The following is a 10,244-nucleotide window of genomic DNA, read 5'->3' as shown; positions in this document are numbered from 1 at the left end:
TTTATATAAAATTAGTATTAACAATAAAAGTAGAAGTTAAATTAAAGTAAATTTTAAATAAAATTAGTATTTATAAATTATTAAAAGAAAGATTAATAAAATATATATTTTACAAAAATTAATATTTATTAGTAACTAAAATAGAGGAGTAATTAAAAATAAATTTTGTATAAAATTAATATTAATAGTAAAAGTATAAATTAAATTAAAAAAAATAATATTGTTACGGATGACGAACAGGTGTTCAATATCATCTCTGGCAGGAACCGTCCTAGATAAACGAACAGAGTTTTTCCCTAGATAAATCTACATAATTGTTTAGGTTAGTTTAGGGCCCAAACGTACGCACGACCAACTGGTCGTTGACAAAATACGAATGTTCACTTGAAGGGTACTGACAAGTACCACCCGTCATTGCAGGGCTATATAAGCCCTTACATTTCTACTCTCGTGGGCTAGTACTGTCGTAATCACGAATAGTGTCGCGTCGTGCTGCATCTCGGAAGTCAACTACCAGTAAGATCGGACGTTCGTTCCTTTTGAATCAAAGTTTAACCGTACAGATTCCGCGAGTTCGGTCTAAAATCTGTTAGGCAGTGACAAGGTTGCTCCGAGTCCCCCGCATTGCCAGTGCGTCAACACCGTGCGTCTTAGCTTAGGTAATATCACCTTTCAATTTCTTTCCTATTCTAAATTCAGTTCATTCGCGACACAAGTACACTTGTAGAACGAAACTCTATAGTAAGAATATATTTGTCTTCTTTGATAATTAACTTAAATTCATTAAACCCATAATTATCGTCCAATATCCTAACCAAGTAATTGAACGTCCCCACATGATACAATCTTACCGCTCGGATTGTATCAATTAAATTATACTAGTTACGAGGCTTACTAATTATCCTAGCAATTCCCTGATTAACCATCAGGTTCTTTCGCGACATTCCAATTGTCCGAACAGAGATTTATCCAACCTAGCGGCTCCCCAGTTTTGCATTGGGTTCGTCCGCATCCTAACAGCTCCCTGATTTCGCATCAGGTTCGTCTGTGCTATTATACAACCTCCTAGCAGCTCCCCGGTTTTGCATCGGGTTCGTCTGCGTTTGACTCCATTCCTAGAGGCTCCCTGACTTCGCGTCAGGTTCGTCCTCGCTGTCAATAATCCTAGCGGCTCCCCAATTTCGCATTGGGTTCGTCCGCGTTCCTTAACTAACAAATTTATATCATATTCCTAGGGTAATAACCCTTCGCCGGCCACTCGTGCTGCTCGCGGCCCTGGCTCGTAACAGAACTGGTGACAGCGGTGGGATTGTTCAATTATTTTAGGATCACTTTAATTTTGGGTTTACTACGTTAAATTACTCGTAGCTGAGTATTGACAATATACTAGTTTTCCTAGTTACGTCTCAATATTATTAGCAATATACTAGTTTTCGCTAGTCACGCTTTTATACCAATAATATACTAGTTTTCCTAGTTGAAAGGTTTCGGTAATATACTAGTTTTCTCTAGTTACATTCCTTAAAAATGCCGAATTCAGCTGCAAATATTTCTTTCGTTGACATAATGAACTTGACGGTTTCGCTTGCAAACTCTATGTCGCTGTTGACGCAAAAGACATGCTTACAGAATGTTACTTCGACAATTCCGACCTTTAACGGGGAAGACCCCTCTTTGATTCGTTTCGCGCAAACTTTAGAGGACGGGTTAACTTTGATTCCGGAGGGTACGGAAACCGAGTATCTGGCAATTGTTCTTACTAAGCTCGTCGGGCCAGCACGTAGATGCACATTAGAGCACAAGTTTACTACCGTAAAAGCGTTAATTCAACATTTGAAGAAACGGTTCGCTCCCGGCAAGAGCCTATCATATTATCAAGTGGAAATCGCGAAACTACATATTCGCGAAGGAGAAAGCCTACGACAATACATCGATAGGACAAGCCACTTGGTCTACTGTACGCGCGGAGCCATGAGGGAAAAATACGAGGCACATGCTGAAGAATTTATCAAATTGATGGAAAAGGACGTCATTGAAAACTTCATCGATGGATTACCGGATCGGATTTCCCTGAAGGTGTCGGCTATCTTGAAGGATATAAAAAATCTGGAGGATGCTTACGACGCCGTGCTACAGATAGATAAAAGATTAAGGAATCGACGACAGTCGCCTCGGAGTGAATCACCATCAAGGTGGTCCCGCCGAGATTCATATGACCAGGACTCTCGCTACTGCGATCGTGAAGTGTCATATCCCTTATCTCCAAGCAAATATGACCGACACAAGGATCAACGCACGAGACCATCTGGTTTTGAGGAGGAAAGAGAAGGACGAGCGTCTGCCTGGACCTTGCGTCACAGGAGCCCCTCCGGTTCCCCCTCCAACCGTTCGGATTCGTCAATTGTGAGAGACGGAGAGAAACGGTATACAATTTTTAAAAATTCCGATAGGAATCGCATGTCAAAATCGTATTGTTGGCATTGCGGAACATCCGGACACGATGGAAAATTCTGCAAGAATCGACCGCGTAGTCCGCGATTCCAAAGAGATTCGCGAGATTCGTCCGTGGAATCGAACAAATCTTTAAACTTCGATCGCGCTCACCGTACAGGCGACACGATGAGCGAAAACAAAGAAGTTCGCCAAAGAACTGTCCGCTTCGAGGAAAAACCCTCATCAAGGAAGCTCCAGCACCACGAATCAAAATCAAAATCCCAGAACTGGAATCAGGCACGGGAGAATTTCTAATTGATGGTGGAGCATCCGTAAATTTAGTCGTTCTTGACGTTTTAGGAGAAGGAGCAGAAATTGTTTCACGCGAAGAAATTGAAATAACTGGTCTTACTATAAATCCAATTCGCACTCTAGGAACTACGATACTTCACATACACGAAGCTCCTGCGTTTTTCTACGTAGTGAAGCGTCTTGCAATAGAAGCAGATGGACTTATAGGAAGCCCATTTTTAAAACAGGAAGAAGCAGAAATTTCTTATTACCATGGGACACTGGTATTAAAAAATAAGCCCATCAGGCCTATTCGATTTTCAAATTACCAGCAGGACTCAGATGTACGGACCAAACATCGCATCGATGCCCGAACATCTCAACAGATTGCCATAAGAATAGCTAATCCAAGGATAAAAGAAGGCTATTTACCACGCATAAAAACACACAAACAACTCTACATAGGAGAAGCCGCCGTCCTGAACGACGGAGGAAAATGTCATGTTATGGCAACCAACACTAGCGAGGAAGCCATAGACGTAGAAATAGAGCCACAAATCGTGGAACCTTACGACATTTTGAGCACATCAGATGAAGATATTTATTCAGAGGTACGTCAACATTGTAATTTCAAAACTAGAGAAGATAGGATACAGGGAATCTCCGAAACGCTAAATTTGAGTCACCTGAACAAAGAAGAACGGTGTAGCATCACCGCATTGATAAAGGAATTTCCCGATCGATTTTATCTCCCCGGAGATAAATTAGGGAAGGCATCTGATTTCAAGCACTCCTTACATACAACTGATGAGATTCCGATTAACACGAGACAGTATCGCTACCCTCCTGTACACCAAGAGGAAATAAAAAAGCAAATCAATGGCTTATTATCCGATGGTATTATTACTCCGTCGAAATCTCCGTACAATTCACCCTTGTGGATTGTACCCAAAAAACCAGATGCGCAAGGAAACAAACGTTGGCGCATGGTAATAGATTTTCGTGCGCTTAACGAGAAGACCATTTCCGATAAATATCCACTGCCTCAAATTACGGAAATATTGGATCGTCTCGGAGGAGCCAAATACTTCTCCGTTTTCGATCTCGCCAGTGGGTTTCACCAAATAGAAATGGATCCGAAAGACAGACAGAAGACAGCTTTCACCACCCCTAATGGACATTATGAATTTTCACGAATGCCGTTTGGTTTGAAAAATGCACCACCTACTTTTCAACGCCTCATGGATCAGGTATTAACTGGACTCCAGGGAACGGACGTTTTCATTTACCTGGATGATATCGTGGTTTACGCTGCGTCATTACACGAACACAACATTAAAGTCAGGAAATTATTAAACCGCTTGCGAGAACATGGTTTAACTCTTCAAACCAATAAATGCGAATTCTTACGAAAAGAAGTTGCATACCTTGGACATATTATTTCAAGACAGGGAGTAAAACCTGATCCCCGAAAATTAAAGGCTGTCAAGGATTTCCCAACGCCTACCTCACAGAAAAATATACAACAGTTTTTGGGTTTAGTAGGATATTACCGAAGATTCGTACCAGATTTCACTACAAAAGCAAAATCTTTAATTGACCTTCTAGGAAAGGGCAGAAAATTCAAATGGACTGAAGAACAGGAAAACAGTTTCAAGCAGTTACGTGAAGAACTCTGTCGAGAGCCTATTTTACAATATCCAGATTTCAGCAAACCATTCGTCGTTACAACAGACGCCTCCGAATATGCCGTTGGAGCCGTGCTTAGTCAAGGCGAAATAGGAAATGATCTGCCGATCGCTTATGCATCGCGCAGCCTCAACAAAGCAGAGAGAAATTATTCAGCCACGGAAAAAGAATGTTTAGCAATGGTATACGCCGTCAAATATTTCCGACCGTATGTGTACGGAACAAAATTCACATTGGTTACAGATCATCGACCATTAGTTTGGCTGCATTCTGTGAAAGATCCGACATCAAGACTCATGAAATGGAAGCTCCGACTATTAGAATATGATTATCAGGTCGTCCATAAATCTGGAAAAACAAATAAGAATGCTGATGCATTGTCACGTAATCCTACTTCCATCTGTTTACCACTCACCCCGAGGGAACTCAAAGACCCCGATTTTAAAATCCAAATACCGAAAACAGCTGTCGACGCTGGTTCAATAGGACAACGCGTCAGACAACTACATCGAGACCGAGAAAAACGGCCGAAATATCAACAAACAAGCAGCAGTTCAGATGAGACGGAACAACCCGCCCTGGGGAAGGTTCAACACTCACCAATTATTAACATAAATAGAACTCTTCCGAGTTTATCTAAAGAGATAGTGATGCCAGACGAAGATCAGGACAACGCACACCATTTTTTGCCCGCAGCAAACTCCACAGAAATTTTTTCTACGGATAAGCATACGACCTTATCTGGTGATCTGATTTCGTTTGAGGAGCCACTGGAAAACACCGTTATAGAGAATAGGAACAATTTACAGGAGGATGTACCCAACATACCGCAGGTACCATTTCCCGAAATAGGTGGAATTTTGCAACGCAACGTAATTCGATTTCCAAACAATATAATACGCGAAGCAAGGGCACGGCAACTGCCTGATCGCACAGCCGACCCTTACCCATTCTTTGACACCGATACCGATGGTTCTTCTACCGAAACTGACCTGGAAGCGCCGCCGGAACCGAAACAGAGGATTAGCATTTCTTCAAACACCCTTACCGCAAAGGAAGACCATTATGTACATTTCATATTAGCTGATCGCAACCTAATAACCCCCGTAGGAAAACTGTTACTGGACACGGGATTGATAAATAAGCAAGAACTTTTAGCTGCACGACCGAAAAAGGGACAGGTCATAATTTCAAACAATGGGTTATTTAAAACCTTCAGCATTGTAATTTCCGATAACTTCTATGATAAACCAAAAAGATTGGATATAATTAATGGATTGAAAACTCTTCAATCTGCTTTAGAACAAAATAGGAGCAAATCTTTTCGAATATCCGCCACCGGAGATCATCATAAATCATCGCCTGATGAACTTTTCAAAGCATTAAAAGAAGTCTTTACAGATTCAACTTATCAAATTACAATATGTAACTGTGTTATTACTACACCTTCCGTAGAAGACAGGCAAGAAATCATCCATGAAGCACATGATAGCCTAATAGGAGGGCATAAAGGAGTTACAAAAACCTACAATCGCATTCGATCAAGATTTCATTGGCCGCACATGCGCAACGAAATTCAGGATTACATCCGAAAATGTAAAAGTTGTCAGGAGCAAAAATTAGTCAGAACGAAAACTCGACAACCTATGTTGATCACCGACACACCGTTGGACGCATTTGAAAAAATTTCATTAGATACCGTTGGACCATTACCAATTACACCTGGAGGGAACCGATACATTCTCACCATGCAGGACAATCTAACCAAATATTGTATTGCAGTAGCGATACCTAATATCCGAGCCACTACCATCGCAGATGCTTTTGCACGGCATTTTATTGCAATATATGGGACACCTCGAGCCATACTCACGGATAAGGGAACCAGCTTTATTGGAACTCTTATGACAAATCTGTCAGAAATATTCAAGATTAAACAAATCACCACCTCCGGATACCGACCACAAACTAATGGATCATTGGAGCGAAGCCATATTGTTCTTACAGAATACCTCAAACACTATATGGAGAACTACGAGGATTGGGATTTATTAATTCCGTTTGCAATGTTTTCTTATAACACGTCTGTTCATGAAGCTACCAACTTCACACCATATGAATTAATTTTTGGTAAACAGGCTCGAGAGCCAACCTCATTTCCAACCGGTACAATTTTGAAGACATATGGAGACTATTTATCGGAACTAATAACAAATATAGTCCGAATCCGTAATATAGCAGCAAATGGAAACCATGCATAACGATCTTCTAAGGAGCAGGACTACCTCCACCGACAGCAGTCTCTACCTGAGCACCACCTAGCAATAAGTACACTTACACCTACACTACACTCGTTAAAAATTTTTTCTCTTCAGTTTATTTTTTTTTCTCTCCACTTTTTTCTTTTTTTTCTTAAAGTCTATTGTATCTAGGACGTTTCCTTCCTGATGAGAAAGCATCACGGGAACCGCGATGTTTCTTCTTGGTGGGGAGATGTTACGGATGACGAACAGGTGTTCAATATCATCTCTGGCAGGAACCGTCCTAGATAAACGAACAGAGTTTTTCCCTAGATAAATCTACATAATTGTTTAGGTTAGTTTAGGGCCCAAACGTACGCACGACCAACTGGTCGTTGACAAAATACGAATGTTCACTTGAAGGGTACTGACAAGTACCACCCGTCATTGCAGGGCTATATAAGCCCTTACATTTCTACTCTCGTGGGCTAGTACTGTCGTAATCACGAATAGTGTCGCGTCGTGCTGCATCTCGGAAGTCAACTACCAGTAAGATCGGACGTTCGTTCCTTTTGAATCAAAGTTTAACCGTACAGATTCCGCGAGTTCGGTCTAAAATCTGTTAGGCAGTGACAAGGTTGCTCCGAGTCCCCCGCATTGCCAGTGCGTCAACACCGTGCGTCTTAGCTTAGGTAATATCACCTTTCAATTTCTTTCCTATTCTAAATTCAGTTCATTCGCGACACAAGTACACTTGTAGAACGAAACTCTATAGTAAGAATATATTTGTCTTCTTTGATAATTAACTTAAATTCATTAAACCCATAATTATCGTCCAATATCCTAACCAAGTAATTGAACGTCCCCACATGATACAATCTTACCGCTCGGATTGTATCAATTAAATTATACTAGTTACGAGGCTTACTAATTATCCTAGCAATTCCCTGATTAACCATCAGGTTCTTTCGCGACATTCCAATTGTCCGAACAGAGATTTATCCAACCTAGCGGCTCCCCAGTTTTGCATTGGGTTCGTCCGCATCCTAACAGCTCCCTGATTTCGCATCAGGTTCGTCTGTGCTATTATACAACCTCCTAGCAGCTCCCCGGTTTTGCATCGGGTTCGTCTGCGTTTGACTCCATTCCTAGAGGCTCCCTGACTTCGCGTCAGGTTCGTCCTCGCTGTCAATAATCCTAGCGGCTCCCCAATTTCGCATTGGGTTCGTCCGCGTTCCTTAACTAACAAATTTATATCATATTCCTAGGGTAATAACCCTTCGCCGGCCACTCGTGCTGCTCGCGGCCCTGGCTCGTAACAATATAAAATTAATATTTATTAAATATTAGAGGTGACATTAATTAAAAATAAATTTTGTATAAATTAAAATTTATCAATAATTAAATTAGAGGGTTAATTAAAGGTAAATTTTGTATTAATTAGTATTAATAATAAAATTAAGGAAGGATAAAATTAATATTTATTAATAATTAAAAAGAGGTTTAATTAAAAATTTATTTAAATTTTATAAATGTTATAAAAAAATTCATTTTTAATAAAATTAATTTTCAATTTTTAAAAATCTTCCTTATTTTTTTATTATTTAGTGTTTTTAATATATATATATATATATATATATATATATATATATATATTAAGTTATTATTAGTTTTGTAAGTAATTTTTTAATTAGTAAAAACCTTTCATTTTTTTAATTTTACTGAATATATATGAATCCCCCTTAATTTTCTATAATTTTTAAAATAAAACCTTAATATAATGCTTTCTTAATTTATACACCTTTTTTAAAATAATATTAAATTTATATAAATAATATAACCCCTCTAAAATTATATTGATTTATACAATATTAATATACCTTAATCTTAAATAATATAAAAAAATTCATTTTTAATAAAATTTTTATATAAAATTAATTTTCAATTTTTTAAAAAAAGCTTCCTCATTTTTTAATTATTTAGTGTTTCTAATATATATTTTAAGTTATTATTATTAGTTTTGTAAGTAATTTTTTAATTAGTAAAAATCCCTCATTTTTTAATTTTACTAAATATATATGAATCCCCCTTAATTTTCTATAATTTTTAAAATAAAACCTTAATATAATGCTTTCTTAATTTATACACCTTTTTTAAAATAATATTAAATTTATATAAATAATATAACCCCTCTAAAATTATATTGATTTATACAATATTAATATACCTTAATCTTAAATAGTATAAAAAAATTCATTTTTAATAAAATTTTTATATAAAATTAATTTTCAATTTTTTAAAAAAGCTTCCTCATTTTTTTATTATTTAGTGTTTCTAATATATATTTTAAGTTATTATTATTAGTTTTGTAAGTAATTTTTTAATTAGTAAAAATCCCTCATTTTTTAATTTTACTAAATATATATGAATCCCCCTTAATTTTCTATAATTTTTAAAATAAAACCTTAATATAAGGCTTTCTTAATTTATACACCTTTTTTAAAATAATATTAAATTTATATAAATAATATAACCCCTCTAAAATTATATTGATTTATACAATATTAATATACCTTAATCTTAAATAATATAAAAAAATTCATTTTTAATAAAATTTTTATATAAAATTAATTTTCAATTTTTAAAAAAAGCTTCCTCATTTTTTTATTATTTAGTGTTTCTAATATATATTTTAAGTTATTATTATTAGTTTTGTAAGTAATTTTTTAATTAGTAAAAATCCCTCATTTTTTAATTTTACTGAATATATATGAATCCCCCTTAATTTTCTATAATTTTAAAAATAAAACCTTAATATAATGCTTTTTTAATTTATACACCCTTTTTAAAATAATATTAAATTTATATAAATAGTATAACCCCTCTAAAATTATATTGATTAATACAATATTAATATACCTTAATCTTAAATAGTATAAAAAAATTCATTTTTAATAAAATTTTTATATAAAATTAATTTTCAATTTTTAAAAAAGCTTCCTCATTTTTTATTATTTAGTGTTTCTAATATGTATTTTAAGTTATTATTATTAGTTTTGTAAGTAATTTTTTAATTAGTAAAAATCCCTCATTTTTTAATTTTACTAAATATATATGAATCCCCCTTAATTTTCTATAATTTTTAAAATAAAACCTTAATATAATGCTTTCTTAATTTATACACCTTTTTTAAAATAATATTAAATTTATATAAATAATATAAGCCCTCTAAAATTATATTGATTTATACAATATTAATATACCTTAATCTTAAATAGTATAAAAAAATTCATTTTTAATAAAATTTTTATATAAAATTAATTTTCAATTTTTAAAAAAAGCTTCCTCATTTTTTTATTATTTAGTGTTTCTAATATATATTTTAAGTTATTATTATTAGTTTTGTAAGTAATTTTTTAATTAGTAAAAATCCCTCATTTTTTAATTTTACTAAATATATATGAACCCCTCTTAATTTTCTATAATTTTTAAAATAAAACCTTAATATAATGCTTTCTTAATTTATACACCTTTTTTAAAATAATATTAAATTTATATAAATAATATAACCCCTCTAAAATTCTATTGATT

The sequence above is a fragment of the Lasioglossum baleicum genome, chromosome 14, assembly GCF_051020765.1.
Source record: "Lasioglossum baleicum chromosome 14, iyLasBale1, whole genome shotgun sequence".
In the NCBI taxonomy this organism is placed as follows: domain Eukaryota; kingdom Metazoa; phylum Arthropoda; class Insecta; order Hymenoptera; family Halictidae; genus Lasioglossum; species Lasioglossum baleicum.
This window is presented reverse-complemented; position numbering follows the sequence as displayed.